Below are 23772 nucleotides of genomic sequence, written 5' to 3'. Positions count from 1 at the left end.
CCTGGTTGATGAGGCCTGGGGGGTATGCATTGAACAGAAGACAAAACCTGTGTTACACCAAGAAAGGAAGAGTACAGATTTCCTGGGGCGACGTGTGTGTGTGTGTGTGTGTGTGTGTGTGTGTGTGTGTGTGTGTGTGTGTGTGTGTGTGTGTGTGGCGCGAAGTGTTGAGACCTGATAAATATTTTGTAGTGAGGGGGGTGGGAGGGAGGCAGGCGGCTGCATGCCTTAAAGAGACCAGACTTCGGAAAGGAAAGAGAGCCCACACCCCGCGGGGAGGATGCCCCCAGAGAGGGCAGGGCAAGTGGCGGGCGGGAGGGCTGGGGAGTGGATGCAGGGCTCTCCGCAGTGCAGTGCCGTCCAGGGTGGATGTTGACATCGGCCGGTTGGTCGTCGTCATGTCAGGACCTTGGAGAAGAGTCGGTTCCGTGAGAGGCACACGGCCCGCAGAGCCGAGCAGAGGCCCACGCGGAGTTTCGGTTCCCCGCCGCGGAGTTTCGGTTCCCCGCCGCGGACTCCGGGGCTGTGTGTGCAGCTCCGGGCACCGCACTCCTCCCAGGCACGCCCGTAGTCAATTTTCTACCTTTGCCTAGTGAACACTTTAGGCAGCCCGATTTACTTTTTTTTTTTTCTCCCTCCTCTCTGAAACAGAGAAGTGCTCTTTAGCACTTTTACCCTTTGAAAATATAAAATCACTCAAGGGCTTTCATATTTTCAAAGGGCAGAAGCAACTTTAGCGAGAGAGAAGAGTGCAAAAAGCAGACTGATCCTTTTTTTTAGTGCCATAATGAAAACATGTAGAAGACATGTCCTCCGGGCCCGTCTGTGTGGACGCCGGTAAAAAGGTGCAGGAGTTAAAGAATGTGAGACGGCAGAGAGGGGTGCACGCTGGGGAAGTAAGGGCAGCTCTCTCTGTTGCTGGGGTTTTATTTTATTTTTTTCCTTTTTAACTTGCTGGAGAAGAAACAATTCATATCATTTTTTCCCCCAAGCCCATACTAAGATACAGATGAGAGGTGTCCTTCAAGATTTTAACTGAGGAAACGGCCGCTTCCTTATTTGGCGTTGATTTGCCAAATCTCTGACCCCTGAGAATGAAACCATGACCATCAGGAACTTGGCAGTGTTATTCCTGAGTGAGTTTTGCCTTTGGAGTGACAGGTATACTTATGACTCCTCCAAAATGCAGAGAGAAAAGTTCACCTGTCAGGTGAGAAACAAATAACTGAGCTGCCAGCAGGCCCGTTGTCTGAGCCCCGCACCACACCTGCACGCAGCCGCCGCCTCTGGAGCGGGCCGCTGCGCGGAAAGGCCGTATTTTACCCAATGAGCTGCTTGCTAGGAGCAGCCATGGAAATGATGCACTAACTCAGGCTTTGTTGGCAGTACGCGGTGATGGCATCTGTGCTTCCCGCGCGGCTTGCCTCTCCCCACAGTACATACAGCCAAGTGTTATCTGCAGGCAGGGTTTTGCATTTATGTTTATTATTAAATATAAACGTGAACAATGGCGTATAGTGTTTGACAGTTGTGATCCTTAAATGCCATTTGCCAGATACGGTGTCATCTTTCGGGTACCCCAGGGGTCATAGCATCAGTCAGCAGGCTGGGCAGTTACCCCAGGCCCTTGCTGCAAGAAGACACCCAGGATGTTGCTGGCTGTTCCCAGAAGGAGTTGGGTTGGGGTTCGCTGAAGTCTAAAGCCGATGAAGAACATAACTTGGCTATTTCAGTAACTCATGATATTTCTCTCTATTTTCTTTTTTTCTTTTTTTTTAAACACAGTCTCCATTGCTCTGGCCAGGAGATAGGGAGAAGCTTCTGAGTGGTAGAGTTTCACACTCTCTTGAGTTTACTACAGAGAAGCGATTAATTGGGGAACTGTAAGAGTTTATGATGCTGCTTCCCTTGGACTTGCCCATCAAAGGGCCACTTAAAATTCATGCACGGTAGCAACTGTGAAGGAATACCTAAGACTCATAAATAAAGCAAACCTATCTTAATTTATTGCCAGTACCTTCTATACCCATTGAGCTATTCAGAACCCTGCACAATTGATGTTTCTTTCCTCCAGTTATTTCAGTAAAAAATGAACTCTATTTTATGCCACACAAGCATACTAATAAACCAGTGTTTTGCTGCTTATAAAGGCAAACTGTCACCTGTTAAAATATGTAACTGTCATAGAAAGATAAAAAAGGATCATTTAATAATGATGAACAATGTGCATGTGGCATAAATAGAATTCAAAAAGTAAACAGCAGTTTATTATGCTGGAGCCAGCCAGCACTATTACTCAATGGAGGACCCTCAGTTCCCATCTTTGTGCTCTTTCTTTAAAGGGAAATACAATCTGGTTTAGCAATGATTTCTATGTGTGTCTGTGTGTTTAATGGAAGCTCATTACTGCTTCAAAATATGGACTGTTATTATGGGGAGAAAAATGGCTTTCTGAGATATTTTCTTAACTCTGATGAGAACAATCATCAATGCTCTGTTACTGTTTTCTAGAGCTTTATAATAGGGAACATTTAGGTGTTCATTTTGCTGGTAGGTTTGGGAAGGAGGTTTTTGGTTAAGCTTTTCAGCTGCCTTTTTTTTTTTTTTAAGTGACGGAAGCCAGTCTGATGCTACTAAATAAAGCCAGTGCTAGCAAAAACTAAAAATGGGTTTCTTGTGGCTTCCTCGGTGTCTTGATCTCTTCTTACTATCCTGTACACAAAACTACCAAGGTGCAGCATTGAAAACTCACTGGGTTTCCTTCCTGATGTCAGAGAGGTGATTGTAGGCAGGGGACAATGTTAAAATTACATATCTTTGCACTGAATTTTAACAATCACTGGGGGACTGTTGGTTTTGATACAGCTTGTAGATTATAATGACACTTTTAAAAATTAATAAATACTTCAATTGTATAATATTTAAACTTCAGGGAATTAAAAACCACAACAATCACCTTATTAGTAAGAGCTTATTTTCTTCTGGAGTCATTTCTTTCCCCAGGTTCCAGTTAGCTTCTATTTACATTGACTAATGTCTTGGAAATGACAATTATGGCTAGCTGAATAAGTATTAAATGTTTGAAAGATTGTGTAAACATTTGTCCAGTAGACAGCCCTGACTTCTTATATATTTGGCCTTTAATATTAGGCTCATTTTGAAATGATTTAAAAGCTTAACTGTTCAGTCATACCAGCTTTGGGGAGGGGGGAACCTTTCCAAAAATAGTTAAATTTCAAGCATTGTTTTCAGTAGGAAATAAATTTTTCACCCACATCAGAGAAGCTAAGACTGTATTGAAAGAAGTATGAGTTGTACTGGAAAGCCAGAGGGAGCCAGTTTCTGGCACTGGGAATTACAGTTGCTTGCATCCCAGCTCCACACCAAAATGTCCCCATTACAAGTGAGGTTTCTTGACCCAGAAATTTCATTTCTCAGCAAGATGTTTAAAATCATTGTTGTTTGCCAAAGTGATTTATAGACATATAAAAAGAGTCACTTCATATATTCAAGATCAAATCCCATAATTTAGGTACTGGAGCAACATTTGGCTACCTGCCCGTATCCCATAGACCAATTAGTCCTCAGTACCAGAAATCTGTTTATAATAGACTCATTTTTATTATTCCCTCCAAATCAACAGCAGTATTCGGTTGCCTTTAAGAGAGAGCACACCATCCTTGATATTGTAATTTGGCCTCAATCTACTCTGCCATTGTCATCTTTCACCACTATCCACTGTGTTCTTCACACTCCAGCTTTGAACCTTTGACAAGCTTTTTTCCAAGACACAAATTTGCCTGACCTGTCTCTCAGGTTCTTGAACTCCTACTTACTCTTCTAAGCCCATTTCAAAGGTGAGTGCCCCTGGAAAATCTTCCAGTCATTCAACTGAGCAGAATGAATCACTCCTCCTGAAGTGAGTACTTAAAATAAAGCATTTATTGCATTAAATGGCAGTGAACAGATTGCCTATTTCTGTAAGTTTGTGCTAAACTTTAAGGCATTGTTTTATTTGTGGGTAACACATCATAGACACTTAATGAATTTTTTTTTTCTTTAGGGATAATCGTGAACTTTTCATTCAACCTAGTGGTGATGACTCTCCAAATTTGTGATTTTTATCCAAACAATATGGCTTTAGGCTCATAAGAGCATTTGATTACTAAGCAGTGATAACAGTAGAGTAGATGTCAGAATATACAAACCAAACAAGTGAACTGACATTAGGACTGAGAATTAGGTGGTTGACTTTTTCAGTTCTTCATATAATACCGGATGATCCTTGTTCGATCACTGACTTGTCCTATGGCTGTCAGCAAATTTCCTAGCCTGTAACTTTTTCATTTGACAAATGAGAGTAAACATTCTCCTTTTCTCCTGTACTGGATGCAAAGTCCTGTGGTACAAACTTGCCACAGATTTATCTGTTATCTAAAAATAATGTTCACATGTGTTTTTGCTATAATTAATACCATGTTCATTTTAATACATCTCCCTGGCAGAAAAACCCACTTTTAATTTGTTTGAGACTAAGCTTACATGGATCATTCTTTATTTGGTCCAGGAATAAACATAATCAACTGGGTCATGTAATTTATAAGATACGGTGGCATTTTGGAGAGTGAAAACAGGAGCTCATTTATATCCAGCCACAGACTAAATTTACAGCGCAAGCTGCAGCTTATCCATTCATTGATCTATTTGCTCAGGCACTGCAGATCTAAGTGCAAATGAATAGAGTGATAAAAATTCCTCCGCAAACCTTCAGAGTCGGGTATGCAATGTGATCTCCTGGGATGCAGGAGCAAAATATCTTCTTCTGTGAAATGTTTCAAGTATATAAAAGCAAGTAGAATACTATCTAGTGATTATATGCCTACACCAAGCTGTACTGAATATCTAACTTTGTATCTGAAATAGTTAAAGATATTAAGCTTTTTAAATAAATAAAATAAAAATGGACTCTTGTGCCCTCTCAGTCTATGGGCAGAACCATCCTATGGTACATGAGCTAGTCTGGGAGAATGGGGTGCATGCACCCCAGAGGGCTTGCAGTGGACTGCTGCATGATGTTCTAATCTTAACTGATCTGCATACAGTGAGCACATGGTGCATAAATACCTATGCAAGTAGTACCTTGAAAACAGTCCTAATTGGGCAAGCATGATAAAAACCAGAAGAAAATGACAGAGGTGGGCTTCTTCAGGTCCTCAGGACATACTCCCTGTCTTCCAGATTGTGAGGAAAAAGGGTAGCAATCAAATCTGATCTGACAGAAAGACAGCCAAATCATTTTGAGATGGCCTTATTTGACTACAGGTCATAATAAGTCCTACCCTTAATTTACTTTAAAGTTGTTATGTAATTTTCCATAATAAAACATGACTCTGGATCATAGTTTGAAGCTATTACCTAATCCTATCACCTTATCACCAATCTAAGAATGTAAACTGTAATGATTAACAAGGCATGTTATGTTATTTTTTGAAGTTTTTTTATTTTTTAAGGCAAGGTTTGGCAAGCTTTTCCTGAAAAGGGGCCAGATAGTAAAAGTTATAGGCTTTGCCATAGGCTTTAGGCCATAGCTTCTCATTCACAACTACTCAGCCCTGCTAATGAAAGCAGCTATAAACCATACATTAATTAATGAGTGCTGTATTCCAATAAAACTTTATTTATAAAAGGCAACTGGCTGAATTTGCCCTGCAGGCTGTAGTTTGCTGCCTGTGTTAGAGATACAGAATGTTAATACAAATGATAGCATGTCTGGGATTAGCATCACAGTACCCTGGGAGTGTGGAGGAAGTGCGTAGAAGTACAGGTGAGGAAGGATGGGCCATGTGTTGATAATTGTTGAAATTGGATGATGGATATATGAGGGCTAATTATTATTTCTGTTTAATTTTCCATAATAAAACATGCCTCTGGAACATTAAGATAGACCTCTAATTTTTTTCCCCCAGAATATTTAAAATCAGATTTCAGTCCAGTAGTTTATAAATTTTCACTATTTTTTATGATAATTGGCTTAGAAGCTTATCTCAGGTTTCTTTAGAACAGAAGATAATTAGCTGTATACCATGCGAAGAAAAGTTTCTTTCCTTGATAAAAATGGCCAATGCCATGGCATTTAATTGAAATACATTGCTTTGTTGGCAAATACTATTAGAAAATAGATAGTAGTGTGTTTTGAAGGAACATGTATAAGAAGAAATTATAACACATGGAATGTTTACCGAATAAATAAACGCACGTAAGTTTCAGTATCTTAGAACTTATATTGTTAGATTTTGTTCTAATAAGGAAGTATTTAAAGATCTGTTCCAGTTACTATTGTTTACCATAAACTGTCCCAAACTTAGTTGCATACGACAATAACCCTTTTATTATGCTCTTGGATTGTGTGGATCACGTATTCGGAGGGGTGCTGTGGGGGTGGCTGTGTCTGCCCCAGATGTCTGGAGTTTCGGCAGGGAAGACTTGAATACCTTGAGGTTAGACGAGTGGTCGGGTCTGGACTCATGTGGAGGTTTCTTCACTAATATCTGGCATGTGGGAAGCACCTACACGCAGTCTCTGTGTAATTTAACTTCTTCCTCAGCAAGGTTGCATGGTTGAGAGGAGGCATTCCACCATGGAACCTCTGCAGAGTAAGTGTTCCATACAACCAGACAGAGACAGACTTGTCTTTGGAAGTCACTTCTGCCATGCTGCGTCGATTATGGCCACCCCGAGCCTCCCCGGACTGTGCGGGAGGGAGCACAGGCTTCTATTCTCTAAATGGGAAAGACTTCAGAGTATCGGGGGCCATATAAAAAACTGCAACAAGGATTAAATTTGTCTTTGGATGAGCCATGAAAGGAAAGTTAGACCAGAGGAGATAAATTCTGTTATAAACAAATTAATCTATGTAAATGTCATCACTAGCGGTGCAACCATTTTGATGGGATTAAAAAGCAGTTTTCTAGGCCAAGTTTAATGTGAAATCACCCACAGAAAAATAATTTCTCATTCAAGGCTGAGCTCTTTTAAGTTAAGCCAGACAGATAGTAGGAGTAGCATGTTGATATAGCTTATTTTATAAAAGAACAGAACTTGTTAAATCTTTGTAGCATCTTGGCAGTATTTTGTGAAAAGTTGGGAAATGACCATGGCTTTTTGAGCCATGTGAAATTCTCTAATTTGCTTACTCAAAGTAACTTTAAAGAGTTGTCAGGCGTAAAGATGAGTAAGATCTATGTTTATCCAAAAAGAAGATTGTTCCATTTTCTGACCTTTTCTGTGGTGACAAGTGTCATTAGATTTCCAGCAAAAGTTTTGAAAAATTACATTTGATGTTTCTCATCGTTATAAAAATCAGTGAAAACAGACGTGATTTTAAAAAGTGAACCTGTACAATGTGCAGAACGTTTGAACATGAGACTTTAGATGTGACTGTATTAATTTATGATTTTGTTGCTGAATACTTTTTGTTTCCTATAAACCCCTGTATCTACCCACTTAGAAAACCTAGAAGCAGGTTTTTATAAACCTACTTCCAAATGTTAACATTTTCGGTGGCTTCCAATGTTTTGTTAAAACAAAATTTTAGCATCTCCCAATTCATTGTAAGCAACTGAATGATACCAGTGAAAATAAAAATGTACTGGATAAAACTAACAAAATTCCTGAAAAATGTGGATAAGACTGACCTGTGATTAAGCTATTTGGTGAGAGCATGCAGAAATATAGCTCTTCTTTTTGGCTTCATTTTTCTGGGGAATCTGTTGTAACTAATGGCCATCACCTAAGTGGTAAATAAAATTTAGAATCAGCGCCATGAACTCTTTTATCACTAAGTGAACCAAGATAATCAGCAACACTAAAGCATATTCCATCACATTTCTCTTGCAGAAGTTATTAATAATTGATATTTTGTGATATCAAAATTTTTGTGCCTTTAGCAATATAACTAATGTCTTAAAATACTTAGCTCATAATTTCTAATTGTTTAAAATGTTCTGTTTTGGGGTATATTTTACACTATAATAAGTAATGATTATTTACAACTTACTGGACTCTGGGTGCTGTTTTAAATATATAGCTTCTATGAACTCATTTCATCTTCATAACAACTGTATGAAAAAGATATTATTATTATCTCTATTTTACAGATGAGGAAATGTGAGACAAAGAGAAATGTCTTATCCCACACCCCACAGCTAAACCAAGTAGCTAATTTATTAGTGAAATATCACTATATATTTTATAAATACTCATTTATTGGGTCTCTATTTAAAAAATTGTAGCTGAGAAGAGGTATGCAGTGGTAAACATTAGGCCACCACTGCCCCACAGGATGAAGCACAAATAGATAAAACCACCTCTGGGCCACTTCACAGCCTGGCCCCAGTCACTGGGACCCCGGGTCCTGTGGTCTTGTCAGTTCCTAAGTGGCCTGGATCACCCATCATCTTTCATGCCTCTAGATGGGGTGTGTGTGCAATCTTCCTCCAGTATTGGCCTTTCCAGTCTTATCTGCCTTACAAGGGCTTTACACATTTTTGGAGATCAGCTCAAATGCCACCTTCTCCATGATGCCCTCCTTGATGACTCTGCAAAATTCCTCTCCCAGTGTTTTCTTTTTTATGTAGTATCAGTATCTTCCTGTATTTGTTTATGCTTTTATTTAATTTTCTGATTTGTCTTGCTCAGTGGTGTATAAGCTTACACAGGCCGAGAACCCTGACTGTTGCACCTTTTTAATCCCCACTGGTTGGCACAAAACCAGGTATGTCCCATTGCTGATTTCCACCACAGTTGTGCTGCTGTTTGTACACCTGCTGACAGTTTACTTACCAGCACTGTGTTTAGTGCTTAAGTAGATTATTTCATGGAATCTGAACAGCAACCCAGTGAGGCAGGTCTTGTGAGAGCCTGAGGCACAAGAGAGATGAGATTCAGACTCACCTTGTTGACTGGGAAGGGCAGGGCTGCATCTGCTAGGTAAAAGGCCATATCCAGTGCCGTTTCCATGGCGCCTCCAGGCCACCTAAGTATGAGAAGTCTTCAGTGGTATGGAACAGGATTTTAAAGTTTGGTGTAGGGTGGGAAGAGATGGTCTCTTGGAATGTTATTTGGAGTGTTATTTGGAATGTCTTCTCCTCTGGATAAAAACAAGAAAATTGGATATAGGGAGCAAGAAATGAAATCCCCACAACCTGAGAGATGAACTCTTCTTTCCACCAGCACTGGGATTTAGCCTAGTAGCTCTTTGTAAGCAATTTGCCTTAATTTCCTCCTATAATTTTCCTATGTGATTTGAAGTGATCACCCACTGGGTGCTTGAGCATAACCCTGTAAGCTCACTATGTGGCAAGCCGTCCATTTCTCAGGCTTTAGATAAAAGACTTCATATGGTTGTAACTTTGTAGATTTAGGTGCTAGATGCCCCTGTACCTACTGCGTACAAATCACCGATTCAGTTCAGCCAGTGGCCAGCTCTTTTAAGTGAATCATTCTCTACTGCTTTTCTCAGAAGTCGAGCATAAAGAGAAACTATTTTCAGATGGTGGTTCTGGTAATACTGAGTTCATTTTAAGCCTTACTCACCCAGATTTTGTCTTTTTCTTATGAACAGCCTTGATAATGCTAATACTGCAACAAGCTGTCTTAATTATGACAAATTGATAGACTGTATAATTATCTTTTATAGTAGTAGTTGGTGCAATTTAGTGTGTTCTTCAAATTAAAAGTAAAACCATGTGTCCTGTCAGATCTTAAGTTATAAAATCTAAGATAGAGCTCCACTGTTCATTTATATTTTTATGAACCCCTTAGCTTTGTACAAATCTCTAATAGACACCTGCTTTGTGACCATTTAAAATGGTGGCTTATAACATCTAGCAAATTTATAGACAGTCATTCCTTGCAGTTGCCAACTTATGGTACAGTATTTGTGACTGCAATAAAAAAAATCACTATTTCTTTAACTTTTAACATTGAAATGTGCCCCTTAGGCACATTAGGGATACATTGCTCTATTACCAGGAATGGCCTCCTGCTGTTTCTCATCAGCAGAGCACATCTGTGTACATGAGATTTGTTTGTAAAATACACATATGTCACGATAATCACAACTGATCTTTTTAGAGAGATTAATGATTCTGTCCTGTACTTAGATCACAGGGAAATAACCACCCTTAAAGAGAGTGAAAACTGGAATTTCAGAGATGTTATTCAACAAATATATGCATCGAGCGCCTAGTGTTTGGTAGGCATTGCTGTAGGCACTGGGACAAGATGGATAGGTTTATTCTCTCATGGGACTTCCCTTTGAATGGCTATGTTTAAAATAAATGATAAATCCAAGAGTAGCTTTTTAGAAGCCTTTGTGTCATTGCTGTAGATAAGAATATCATGGAAAACACAGTAAAAATGGAAAATCTTTTTAGCTGCATCTGCAGTAAAAGCCTCAGTGAGGTGTAACATATGGGCACTCTACCCACCACTGAAATAAAACTCCAGAAGATCGCAGCAGCTGTGGAATGGAGTGACTGCTGGGAAAAAATGAGGTTGGATTGCTGAGTGTTTTTGTGGCCCCAAACAAAACTGAAATAATGTTAAAACAATAAATATTTCTTTAAAATTTCAGTTGTCTAGCTGGAAAGTGTAGTATTGTCTTCCACTAATTAATGTTTCATTTTAAGTGACTATCCTAGGTTAGGTCCCCTGGGAGGAGGATGCTGGGCTGCACACAAGCATGGGACACTCGTCATGGAGGGCGCGGAAATCAGCTCAAAGGGCAGTGAGGGGAGCAGGACTGGCAGCTGCAGCAGAGGCCTCGTGACTCCAGGGTAGTTCTGAAACTAGAGTGGCCCTTTAGCACTGTCCCAAGTCGAGGCAAGTGCCCACAGCTTTAAGTATATCCCTTTGTCCCACTTCTGCCCCCAGCAGTCACCAAAGCTGGCTGGCCTATGGGAAGGGAGTGCTACTTTGGGTGCTACTGGTGGTTAGTTTCCAAACCCCTGTGCACCTGCGTGCCTCTCATCTCCAGTGGCTTCCCATGGACTCTGTAGGACCTGTAGCTCAGGAGAGTTCAGGTTTCCACACTGGTTTGCTATATTACTTTTAAAACCAGGGTTTCAACAGTCAGGATGAGAGAACGCAAGTCTCTTGAAAATCAGTGCAAAACCACAAAGACACCAGGTAGTGTCCAGTCTTCTGAGACTTGAGAAGTGTAGTGCCCAGTGGGTGCTGTGTCGTTAGGACTGGAATATGTTTTAATTCATTTGACCTATTTACAAGTAACAGGTAAGGCATCTCTTAATTTAAGCAGTGCCGTGAAAGGCTCCCCGAGCTGGGGAAATTCATGCTTTTGCCCTGAAGATGTGATCTGTATGCGGCCACAGCATTCATTACAATAACTAAGAATCAAGTGTCTCATGACCCTTCTGCTTGAAAATCTTTGAATGTGAAATCAAACACCACTTCTTAAATTAACCTACTAGAGCCAATTAAAGCAATCGCAAAGATGTGGTGATTTGTGTATCTTATGATCATTCCATTGCTCTCCATCATATCACATACACACAACTGTGAACAAACATGTAGGTGTCTCAGGATAGAATCAGAAGGTGTGATTCAAGTACTAAAGTTTTTTGCCCCAACTCGCACTTTGGATCTTTGCATTGAATCTTGATAGGATGGAAAAGCTTATAGCCAGGCCTCTCTTTGGACTTTAGTAATCCAGCTTCCCTCAGTGGGAGTCAGTTTGAATTCTGCTGTGAAACAGTGTTGAAGAGATTCCTGTAGTGGTAACTACACTTACCAGAGCTGAGCATTTTGTAATCCACGTAATTGTCAAATCACTATGCGGTATACCTGAAGCTGCCATAATGTACATGTCAGTTATACCTGAAGCTGCCATAATGTACATGTCAGTTACATTTCAATTAAAAAGAGTTTGCTGTATGTTTGGAAAACTCTAAAAGGTTGATTTCAGAATTATTTTTCCCCAGGGAAGTTAGAGAAAACTAAGCTAAAAGCACAATCATACTCAACTTAATTCTGATATTTTACTTTCAGATCATAACCACTCTAGGTTGGTAATTTTTGAAAGTTTGCCATGTGACTGGGGGGTGTTTACTGGTTTATATAAATTTGGTTGTTCTTTGTTGTTAAGCTTGGGTCAAATGTCCACAGAGCCTGGAAAAGTTTGTTAAATATAAATTTTACATCCTTTGCATAAATTTGATTTATACAGACCTTAACCCAAAGCATTTCACTTTGTCATAGATTTCCTTTTTCTGTGCCTATTGTGGACTTTTGATACATCATAGGTTTTTTTTTAAAACTTCTTCAGGATTGAGGACTCATTTATCTACTTCAACTGACTGCGTAATTAGGATTTGAATGGAGCTCATTTTAACCTTTGAGAATCTCAAATCTTGTCTCTGTAAAGTTCAAAAGAGCTTACTGGTTACTGGCTGGCATTTAAAGAGTAAAATCTTGGCTTAGTCCTAATATGTAGGTTTTTTCCAATGGGGATGTGAATGTGAGTTTTCAAAGATAACACAGATTCCCCCTGACCACCAGGGGGAAAAGCCAAGAGTGAAGTGGTGGTTTCTTCAGATGATTTAGCAAATCTCTAGGGAAGGTTTTCCTTTGAGAACCCATGCATTTAAGTCCTGCAAAGCTGCAGTCATGTCCTAAGAAACTAAACTGTCTCAAAAGGGAGAGAAAGTGATGCTCTAGCTGAATTGAATTTGTAATCTGTTTACTTAGCAAATACTGGATGAGGTTCAGCACCTCCGGTGTTCAGTGTATGTGCATGAGTGTGTAAGGGGGCGCACGGGTCCTGCTTAAAGGACAAGTGTTTTTATTAGCTTTCACGTCTCATTGCTTTATGATATTCCACATTTTGTCCTTTGGTGGCAGAGTTCAACAACGTAACACAAGGTGGGCTGGGCTGCAACTTAACCACTGCAGAGTTTTGATATTTTTGTGAAACATTGAATATGTATTTTAATCATAGAGGAAGTTTTAGTAGGCAAAATGACTTAATATATTGTTAAATATGTTTTTTAATCAATTCTAAAAGTCTTTTTGATTAAAATACAGTGAAATAGCAAAATAAATCTGCACGCCTTCTCTTTCACTCTCCTGCATTTTCCCTTCCCCATCTTGGCCATATTTCTCTTCATATTGTTTCTCTTCTTTTGTTTACTATTTTTTTCATACCACCCTTCTTCCCAAAGACCTAGGGTAAAAGCAAATCTACATTTTTTGGTTAAAAGTTTGTAACTTATGTCACAATCTGTTATAAATGAAGTCGTGTGTCTTAATTTCAGGCAAAGTGTTCGAAAAAAGTTTCATAAATACAAATCAATATCATTGTGACAAATGAATGTGGCGAAACATATCTTCTATACAGAGGAGCTTGACCCACTTCTTTCCTCTGGGGCAATATAACTGAAAATTGGTATTTGCTTTCTTAGATTTTTTTTCCCTCTCTTCATATTTCAGCTCCATGAAATTATGCTTATGTAACTTGTCTTCATTATTTCTGAACTCGATATTTTGTCAGCAAGGGTGGTATCTTGTCAAGTGTGAACTTTCAAGTGGCAGATATAGACTCTAAACTCATCTTCCCCATTTACTGTCTGTGTGACCTTGTGGAAATAATTGTGCCACAGTTTCTTCATCTATAAAATGGGCATCATGATAGTTACCTCTTAGGGCTTGAGATAGTATGTAAAATGTTACTGATTTGCCTTTAAACACAGTTTTGTTTTTATTTTGAACATATATATATATATATACTTTTCATTTGTAGTTTTGAAATGTTTCTCATAGCATCAAGCCCTTTTGGAAACAAGATAGTTTAAAATGTCTAAGGGATTAGGGGTGTATGGCCAGAGAAATGGAATATGTGTAAGTTCTGATTGTGTTTTTTGGAAGGTGGGATCAATAGAAGTATAGTAAGACTTCCTTTGAAGTTTATATATGATCAATTTTTTGTTAATGATTCAAGAAAATTGAAAATGAATTGCTTGTATTTTGTTGGCAGGTTAGGAAGGTTTCACTGTATGCCCACCCAATCACCCTTAATAAATTCTTGACCTGGTTGTCACTACAGGGGGTTATACTGATTTACCCACAACAGCATGGTTATAAACCAGCAGTAAAGTTGCCCTCTGAGGGTTATATTAAAAATTGACATGTAATGCATCAAAGGTTAAACATGTGGGATTTTACTTGTTTTTGGTCAGAAAATTGCTTCTAGTCAGCACAATTTGGCTTTGACTGGAAGTCAAACATAGCTAATAAATAACCCATCAGTGTCAGTCTGATGGCATAGCCTGGGCAGGGATGTCAGCGAGCCCCACGTGGCCAGTGGCAGTGCAAGCACCATCCAAGTTAGGCTGAACATTTGCTGTGGATTCAAGCCCTTCCAAGGCATTCGTTTGGCTATGTGTATTTTGCGATGGCTGCATCCAGCTACGATACCATAAGGTTTTGATTTACTTAGCTCTTTCTGCTTGTTTTGATCCCATATTCACCAAGCTATCTTCAGAGTTATGATACGGTTTCCCAAGCAGGTCTGTACACAAGCAGAGGCCAAATGAATTTTGCATGATACAGTGCTTGGGACACTTATCTGACACACTTAATTAGTAGATTGGTATTGGAACTCTTGGTTTGCAAGTTGAAAGAAATAAATCCTTAGGATAACGTTTTAAAGACTGATGTATGGATTGTGTGTTTTCAGAGCTTTTTCTCAGTTAATAGTTTTCAGTTCCCTTTTCCTTTGATGATTCTTTCTCCATGTCTACTCATCGTCTCTCTCTGGTGTTCCCGCGATGCACGTCGGCCGTCCTCTACCTGCCTTGTTGTCATTTAGCTTGTCCTTTTTGATCTTCATCTCTTTATCCTTCACCTGGAGTCTTGGGACGCCTCTCACGCTTTTGTTTCACTGACCTGAGTCTTTCCACACTCCTCTCCTGCTCTTCACGGTCTTCATTGTTGTTCTGAATCAGGCTGTTTTTCTCCGGTTCTTGACTGCTGCTTTTCATGATCCTCTACTCTCATTTCAGAGATGCAGTGTCCTTTTGCACTCTGTTAGAAGAGCAAATCGAAAATAAGTTCTCCCACTGCTTATTGTAACTGTTTTTTTTTAGGAAGACAATTACTTTGTTTTTCGAAAATTTCGCTTACATGTTGGGGGAACATCTCTGCTTTTCAAAGATTGGCCCTTAAAATGTGGCACTTCTTTCAGAGGTGGCACTGAATGATCTTCAAATCTCTCAGTCTTTGAGAAAGAAGAAGAGAATGTTTTAGAGATTCAGCAATTTGGGCCAGGTAACCAGAACCAAAAGAAGTGCCCCAGGCAGCTTGACTTATCTGCCAGTTATTTCTATAATCAGTGTGATATGCAGGACTTAGTTGGACTACCGCCTCCTTCCTTGGCTTGGTCTGGTTCTCATTAGCAACCAGCCAGGACTTTCATCCATTCTTCAAGGCCAGTGAAAGCCAGGTTTAATCTCACCCTAAGTTCTAATGTCAGGTCCCTTCTCAGAGTGCCCTCCATCCCCCTGTGCCTCCCAGATGCAGTAGGCAAGGCACCTGTGCCCCTTACTATACCAGCCCTGCCACTGTTACCTAATGGGCATTGGTGAAATACATTTGCTGGGATCATTCCTACTACCTTCCCACGTATATACTTCCTGCACATTTAAGATACCTTCATCAGGTCACTTTCCTTTATTTGATTCCATCTGCCTAATACCTAGCAAAAAGTTCTTGAAGTTTCCTGTATGAAAAATATAAGCAGATTATTCCTTAGAGTATCTAGCTGTCAGTCATTTCAGGGGTATCTGAATCAGGATGGAGTTCCATGTGTTCAAGGCTATTACCAAAACTCTTAAAAACAATCCACTGAATGGTAAGTTTAGTGCAGGATGGTAGGGACCAGTTATCACCAGTAGTGAGTGATTCGCTGCCCTAAGAATGATGCAGGATTTCAAGCCTTGAAGAAACCCACTCTTTGCCCTATCCCAGGCTCCCTGTGATGACCCTCAGCCCAGGAGACTCTGTGGAACTCTAGCAGCATCTCTTTCACCATGCTGAGCACCAAGGAAGACCAGTATCCCCTGAATTCTAATGCTACTGTGTGGACTCAGTGCCTGTGTGCTCAGTTATTTCTTAAATAGTTGAATTAAGGCATCATTCCCTGAGTGTTAACTAAAACGGAAGGTAAATAATCTCAAAGGGAATATATGGGACTTCATCCAGTTGTCCACTTGGTGTGTTTGTGTTTACAGTGGGAAGAGAGGGTGTTGGGAATAGAACTAGCTGTTTCTGAGATACAAGTGTTGAACTTGTAAACTGTTTGGAGAACATAAGCACAATATACATTTTATGTGGGAGACAAATTGCTCCCAACCTGACGGACCCTTTGCAATGCAGACAGAACTTGTCAGCACTTTGTTTTTGTTGTAGGTTGTGCTGGTGATCAGCGTATGCAGATCCCAAATGTAAAATGCAGGGAATCAGTCCTCTGTGACCAGTTAAAAATTAGGTCTGTTACCACCTTATACCTCAAGGGATGGTGGTGACTTCCATCCCACCTTTATCTCAACTCCTTCTGCACACATATAAATGCTCTGATGATGAACACTTCAGAAATGATCTTCCTTTGTTTCAGAAAGACCTTGGAGTAAAGAGGCTTTGGCTGTAGTTGCTGTTGGCCTTCTAATTGGCAGAGATGTCTAGCTTCCAATTAGCTGGAGCAAGTTCAAGTCCAAACAGAAGTAGGAGAGAGAATCTATAGGCTCGGCCTTGTAGAATCAAGAAAAACCCAGGATCTGGTTACTGTTGTATTGGAAATGAAACAACCTTTTCAATTGTGTAGTTGAGGACTCAAGCATACTACTGTGTATGAAGAAATGCTACCTTTCCTTTATAGAGGTTGACCTGTAATTTCTCCACTCTGCAAAATACCTGTAGTAGAGAATCTTACCGAAAAGATAGTGAAGTGTTGGTGTTTAATCATTGAGTATTTAGGGAGAGATCTTGTGTTATGTACTAGGTACTGAGTTGACCTTCCTAATAATGATTTTTCGGCTTCTGCATCGATCTGTGAAATTGCATGTCCTGGAACAGAGGGATTGCTAATGTGAGAAAGCTGAGCGGGCTGACGGAATGCATCTGGAGTATGTCCTGCGTTTGATGACCCCTCTGCTGCCTGAACTGCGTCCGTGGGCGCTTGGTGATATTTGCAACACTCTCTGGCACTTTGTAAAGCAAGTTATGTCTTTAAAAATCTGTGGGCTCTGATTTCGTACTGCCTCTTCCTTTCATTTTCATTGCCAGCTAGGTTTTTCTTCCCTAAAGGACAGCATTTAAGTGAGCTTTCGTCCTTGCTGCCTTCCCCCACTGGTGCATCTGCCCTTGGTTGCCAGATGAATCTTCCCATTGCTGCACCCTGATGTCCTCTCTGCCTCTCCAGTTCCTCTCTGCTTCTCCATTGCCTAACAGACAGAGTTCCAAAATGATACTTATTTAAAGCCCATGCGTGCCTGCCTTCTAACTCATTATATCTCTCAGCTGGGTTCTGTTACCTGTGACTCTAGGCTCAAAGCCTCCTCTCTCCACCCCTGTAGCCAGAACTCAGCAGCTCACCAGGCTTTCTCTGTGCTTCAGATCTGTGCTGTGTGATCACGTTTCTCTGTATCTCCTCCCTGTGGGCACACTCCTCTCAATACTAAGGCCCTTTCTTCCAATCTTCCTTCTAACTCCAGGCCCTGATGAACCTTTCCCTCTTCCTTGACAATGCTGTGTTTCCTCATTTCTTTTGCTCTCCAGGTCCTGATTCAGCAAAGGAGAGACATTTTCACGGACAGCTCCCTAGTGGCTTGGGGTACAGGAGGGGCACCACTGGTTAAAGATCCATCCCTGTGTCACTGTGTGAATGCTTCTTGCACTAAATCAGTAATTATTAATAGTCCGGTCTAAACCCCTCTTCTTTTTGAAACCCTGTCTTTGCTCTACCACCTTCCCTGAAGACACACGGGCCGCACAAGCATCCTTATGGGACGTTGCCCTGTGAACGTGCCATGTAGCTGAGGTCTGTGTGGCCTCCTGGCACTGTCCACTGGGGCCTGCATCCTCCATTTTATGGGAAACAAATGCTGTTGTGACTTTGGCACTTCTTCGTGGGTATTTTTGTCTCCATTTCCAGCCTACTTCCTTCAGTTCTTTGGTGAGTGGTGTTATGATAATATCCAAATCTGGGTGTCCTCACTTTTATGTGTTGTTTTTTGAATTACTTTTATACCACTTTTGAATACCCATATTTAATGATCTGTCCCGTTATTCTTTTGGGTACTAAAATACTGTGTTGTTTTCATCACTTAAAGTCAATCTAAGTGGGATTCAGTTGAAAGAACAGTTGTACATCTCCAGAGGCTCAGAGCAATTTGCAGAGACAGGAATTTGGTCTAATTTCTTCTTCCCTGCTTTTTTTTTTTGTTTGTTTGCTTGCTTTCCTTAAGTAGAGAAAAAGACTGTCAAACATGGCTCCTTTTAAAATACCCCATAAAACAGTGGCCATTCTCTGACTACGGCTTTGCTACTATGATGTCACCCAATACCACAGGACTGCATGCTCTGGCCTGCTGGCTTCCAGCCCTTTTGAACAACTGCATTGCATAATTTTGTTTATACCTTTCTTTATACCTGTTCTCTGCTAGAATTGAGTTGCAAATTTTGTTAATATACTGCAGTAACTTCCTCTCCTCCTACTGGAAACAGCAAGTTAAACTAACACTAATGGCCCTCCGTAATACTGGTTTTAATCACATCCATAAATGGGTTATCAGAAAGTTTTGCCACATGTGAATTCTCTTCAGTAAGGAGGGGTTGTCAGGGAGGGAGTAGGGTTTTTGTATTTTTGTCCCTTGTATATAATTTTGCATAGACACCTCTGTGTTACTGAAGTTGAAACATGAGAGTGTATAAAAGTTGACTCAGAACCACAGTTTCTGTGGTTAAAATGCTCCGCATGTCCTTTGAAATATTGTTTCTGTACTGAACTTTATTTTGGTACTCAAACAGGTCAGGAAAAAACAACCTATTTCCTTCCTGTTGTCCTATTCTGGAGCAATAATATTCAGCAGCTAAGTCAGCTACTTGAAATAACACTAGTGGAGCTTCCTAAATACATTGATGATGTATTTTTATTTTTAAAATAGAATGAAACCCCATAAAGATTCCCTCTTTTTTTGGCAAATCTTTTACTGTGTGGATACAATAGCATGTTTATATTGATAGACTTTGAGTCTTGACAAACACTTTGAATTTTATCAACTCCCAGGTTGGCTAAAACTAATAGTATCAGTTGACAAGTGGTCTACATGAACATTATTCATTTGATGATTTAATGCTCTTGGGAGGTTATTTAGGGAGATTTCCCTCTGGAGGTTGTTCATAGTGGAGAATTAAGAAATGTTTTTCACAAGGGAATGGAATAGTTTGTAGATAAGGTTAAGATAGGGTGGCTAAAACCAACTTACAAACAATATTGAATTTCAACATATAAGTTCAAAAAATTGTTTATGAAGATAGTTACTTTATCACATTAAAGAAAACTACCTCTTCAGGTACAAGGGAAATAACTTTTAATTTGACAGAATTTGCTCATATAATCTTTCTATTTTTCTTTTTTAATAGTGTGTTACCTATTGGGGTCCCTCTGACTCTCTTCATCCCCAATATACACATAAGAAGGTTGATTTCTACCTATTCACAATAGCGTCAGTGACTACCCACTGGCATTCAGCAGCTGGCTTTCTTTGTAGTGAGGTCTTGGGTGTCAGATGAAATAATAGAGAACTCTGTTAGTGAGATGTGCCTTGTCACAAATTAGACTGGGACAGGGGTTCCCAGATGTGGGCTGGAATCACTTGGGGAGGTTTAAAAATACTGATGCCCAGGCCCAACTTCAGAGACGTTTATTGAGTGGTACTAGAGGTGGTTCCAGGTATATTTCTTAAGAGTTTCCCAGATAATTCTAGCAGAGCCAAAGTTGAGAACTGCTTATATCAAGAATCAGGGAATTACTTACTCTTAAAAAAACAAAATCTTGAACGCTTTTAACAGGAGTAATTTCTATAGGTGTAGAAAGGAACTCTTTTGCTGGGAATGAATTTGAAATGAATTCATTTTAAATCGACAAAAAAACTTAGTAAGAATACCAATAGAAAATCTTGGTCTTGGCCAGTTCTAAGAAGAAGTAGAAAAATACAAAGACCATATGAAACTATATCAAAACTATATTGTGCTTGTGTATTCTTTTTGCTGAAATAATTGGATGCTGAGTTTAGACATTATATGTAAGAAAGCTATAGACTTATGGGAGACATAAGATACTTTTATTAAACAAATAGCAAATACTTAATGTTTTAAAAACACATACAGGTGACAAAACCTTTTTTTAACTGGTTTTATTATGGCTCACTACTTCTGGTGCTAGTGATTTTCCTTGAAAGAGTGGCAAAAAATACCGCCTTCCTATGCCACCACCAGCCCCATCCATTAAACTCTAGGTTTAATGCAGTGAGTTGGAGACATATTACATTCTGAAGATCAGTTTCAGTTTCCTGTATCAGTTATCATTGGTAAATAAGCCACATTTATTTTTGATTTAGCAGTTGTAAAAATCTGGGAAAATTAAAAACATGTGTATTTTCTATAAGTAAAACATTTGTCACTCTGAGTTGTGTAATATATAGAAAAGTTATTGTAATCAGTTTGTCTCCATGGACATAGAAGGCATTTTATTTTTTCATTATTGGTACTTTCCTGACCAGTGATTTAAAAATAGACTCATTCTGGTTGGCTTTGAGATGGTTATTAGCATCTAAGTGATACACTCAACTGAAAGGTGACACTCTGTTTCTGGCCTTTTTTTTTTTTTATTTAAGTTTGTGTTGTCATAAAATATCACTGATTTTGTAGTAATAAGACTTTCACTTATGTGGCCCACTTCCCAAACTGTAGCTAGACAGATTTTGAAGCCACTGGACAGAACTGATAGCCTCTCTGTCAGATTCATGGGTGAGGAAAAGGCCTGTGGATTTCCCCAGCCCATTCTCTGCAGGATGAGACAAATTTATCTTCAGAACACCTTTCCCTGGATGTCCTCAGGAGGATTGCAGCATTCACACTAGGACATTCTGTAGCATAAGGAAGGTAACCATTATGCTGAACGTTTGGCTGTGACTTTGTTTAGAAGTAGCAACTGGTTTCAGCTGAAGCTTTTAGTAAGTTTGAGTTCTAGGGTTCTGTGAATCTGTAAATACAATAAAATTTTCTCATAGGCAGTGACAGATGAATCTGAGTGGGCTTCTGGGTAGCAGTCATTTCTTATTCTAAGATAAAGGTGGGGGGAAGGTCCAATGAATTGATCAATTGTATTTATTCAGGGATCTGGAGTAAACAATTCATTCTTTGGATCCAGAGCCCAGAAAAGTAAAGAAAATCATTATTGCATATCAACTCAAGCTTCTTATTGCGGAAATCTTCCTGTTAAGGCTCAGCAAAAGGTGCTGGGCCTAGAGAAAAGTTACTCCCTGGATGTTCCCCTCTGGAACCTGGCAGTGAGGCTGTCCAGCAAAAGTTTTGTATCTGTCTAGCTACAGTTTGGAGTTTGCAAGCCACAGAGGTGAAAGTTAATGACTTTTATTATAACAGTGTGAAGTTAAAAAATGCTATTAGAAACAGAATCATTAGAAATATAAGTCATAGTTTAGAGAATGTGTCACTTCAAAGGAAAAAATTCAAAATAACTGTTCATGGGGCCCCAAAGTTTTATTTAAAGATGAAAAAGCTCTTTGGGAGTTATGAATTACTGTAGCCTTCTGTTAAATCTGTCTTGACAACTGTTAAAAGGCATTATCATCAGAAATAGGGCTTCATTTCACTCTGTCAAATGTAACCAACATATAGGACTTTAAGAAAGTGTGACTAGAAAGTATATCGAAGCAATTGGAAGAAATAACCAAAGATCAGCTATTTCTGGCTACTCTTGTGGAGAGGCTTTAGAATAAAACTCCCAAAATAAAGCATAGGACACTTGAGTGAAAACTGAGCTGTTCAGAATTATCATTCATAAGCTGAGCGCAAATAGAGGGTAGGAATTGGAAGTCACTTTTTTATTGTTGTGCCAGTCAGCCAACCAACTTCTAAAAATAAGTCCCATAAAGGAACTGGCTCTACGAGGTCACATGACCTCTCTGGGGTCTGAGGTTCATTTATGGTGGTAATCAAACATGTCGCGGGGAGCTGCTTGTGGGAAACAGGCCACTTTGTAGTAGAAAAATTCACTGAGCTTGGAAACTGAAGGCTTGGTTCTGGACCCAAGTGCACCTACCTGCCCATGCGGTTGCCTGTTAAGTACTTGGGTCACTTTTGAGCTGTTTCTTTATGCCTAAGTGAGATGAATGGTGGAATGTGTGATCTTTAAAGCCATTCCACCTCTTGTTTGCCTTTGGCCTAAATTCCATTCTTCCATTTTTAAATTCAGCTAATATGCAAATATTAGCTTACAAATATCAGCTAATATAACTATTAAACTGTATATAAATATATAAACATGTTTACTATTTCATATGAAATATAAAATGTTATAATACAAATAGTACATATATGTATAATGTATTTTAATTTAAATATATCTAATTTATAAATATAAACCTATATAGTATTACATATTTACTCTATATATATTTAAAAATATCAAATGTTTACCCAGTTTAACATAAAGCTGAGCCTCATCTTTCATAGCTAGTGTGTCACGCTGAGCTACATCTATATCTGGTTAGCTAAAGTTCAAGAAATATATGTTATTATGTAATTAAATATATAATATCTAAATCATAGATATTATTTATTAGAATAATATATGTAAAGCAAGTCATATATATTATGTATAATAATGATATGTTATAAAACCAAATTTATTCTTCATTTACTGAGGAGAAACATAAACTCAAAAATGATTGCTGTCAGTTATGGAGAGGTTTGTGCAGCCCTGTCAGAAACATTCATCCAATGGTTTCCTTTTAGTTCCTGAGACCACCAGTTGTCTTCCTCCATTTTGGCAACGTGACTGAAGTTAGGCTATTGTTAAGTAGAGATTCATTAGTTTTAAGTTGGCCAGTTTCTTGGGAGATTTTGGAAAGTCAAAATAGCTAGAAGGAATTTTAACAACTCTCAAGCTCCAAATCCCTTTTTGATTGACACTGTTCGACTTCCCCTTATTCTTTTCCTGATTGGCTCTATATCCTCCCATGGCTAATTCCCCATTTCTGAAGAAGCCACTAAAGTGTCCAAATTGCATGCAGGGCATTTAAAAAGAATTTGTTCTGCATCTCTAATTATCTTTATCTATTATGTTAGGATTTCACTCATTTTGCCAAATTGCATTGCTGCAAAGCCCAGTAGAGATTTTTAAAACCAGGATTGGCACATGTTGCATATTCCGGACTTCAGTTATTAATTCATCTCTAGCAGAAAACGTTTCTAGTTAGTATACCATTGCAATAGTGGGCATTGGTCAAAACTTTCAGAAATGACTGTTAAGCAGCTTGAACTTATTTTATAATTGATTATATTCTAGAGTGGAATGTATGAATTTTAGAGAAGGAATGTGTGACCTTTAAAGCCATTCTACCTATTGTATGCCTTGAGCCTAAATTCCATCCTTCCATTTCTACTTCTTGCATT

General features: G+C 39.3%; 1 protein-coding gene across 10 annotated transcripts in view; it reads left to right on the top strand.

The window, feature by feature from the left end:
* The window catches only part of UNC5D (unc-5 netrin receptor D), a 585797-nt gene that overhangs the window by 27572 nt on the left and 534453 nt on the right, over positions 1 to 23772 (top strand). The gene's annotated exons all lie outside the window — the stretch shown is intronic.

Source organism: Manis javanica, chromosome 12 (assembly GCF_040802235.1).
Source record: "Manis javanica isolate MJ-LG chromosome 12, MJ_LKY, whole genome shotgun sequence".
Taxonomy (NCBI): domain Eukaryota; kingdom Metazoa; phylum Chordata; class Mammalia; order Pholidota; family Manidae; genus Manis; species Manis javanica.
The sequence above is the reverse complement of the archived record's forward strand: the minus strand, read 5'-3'. Positions and strand labels throughout refer to the sequence as shown.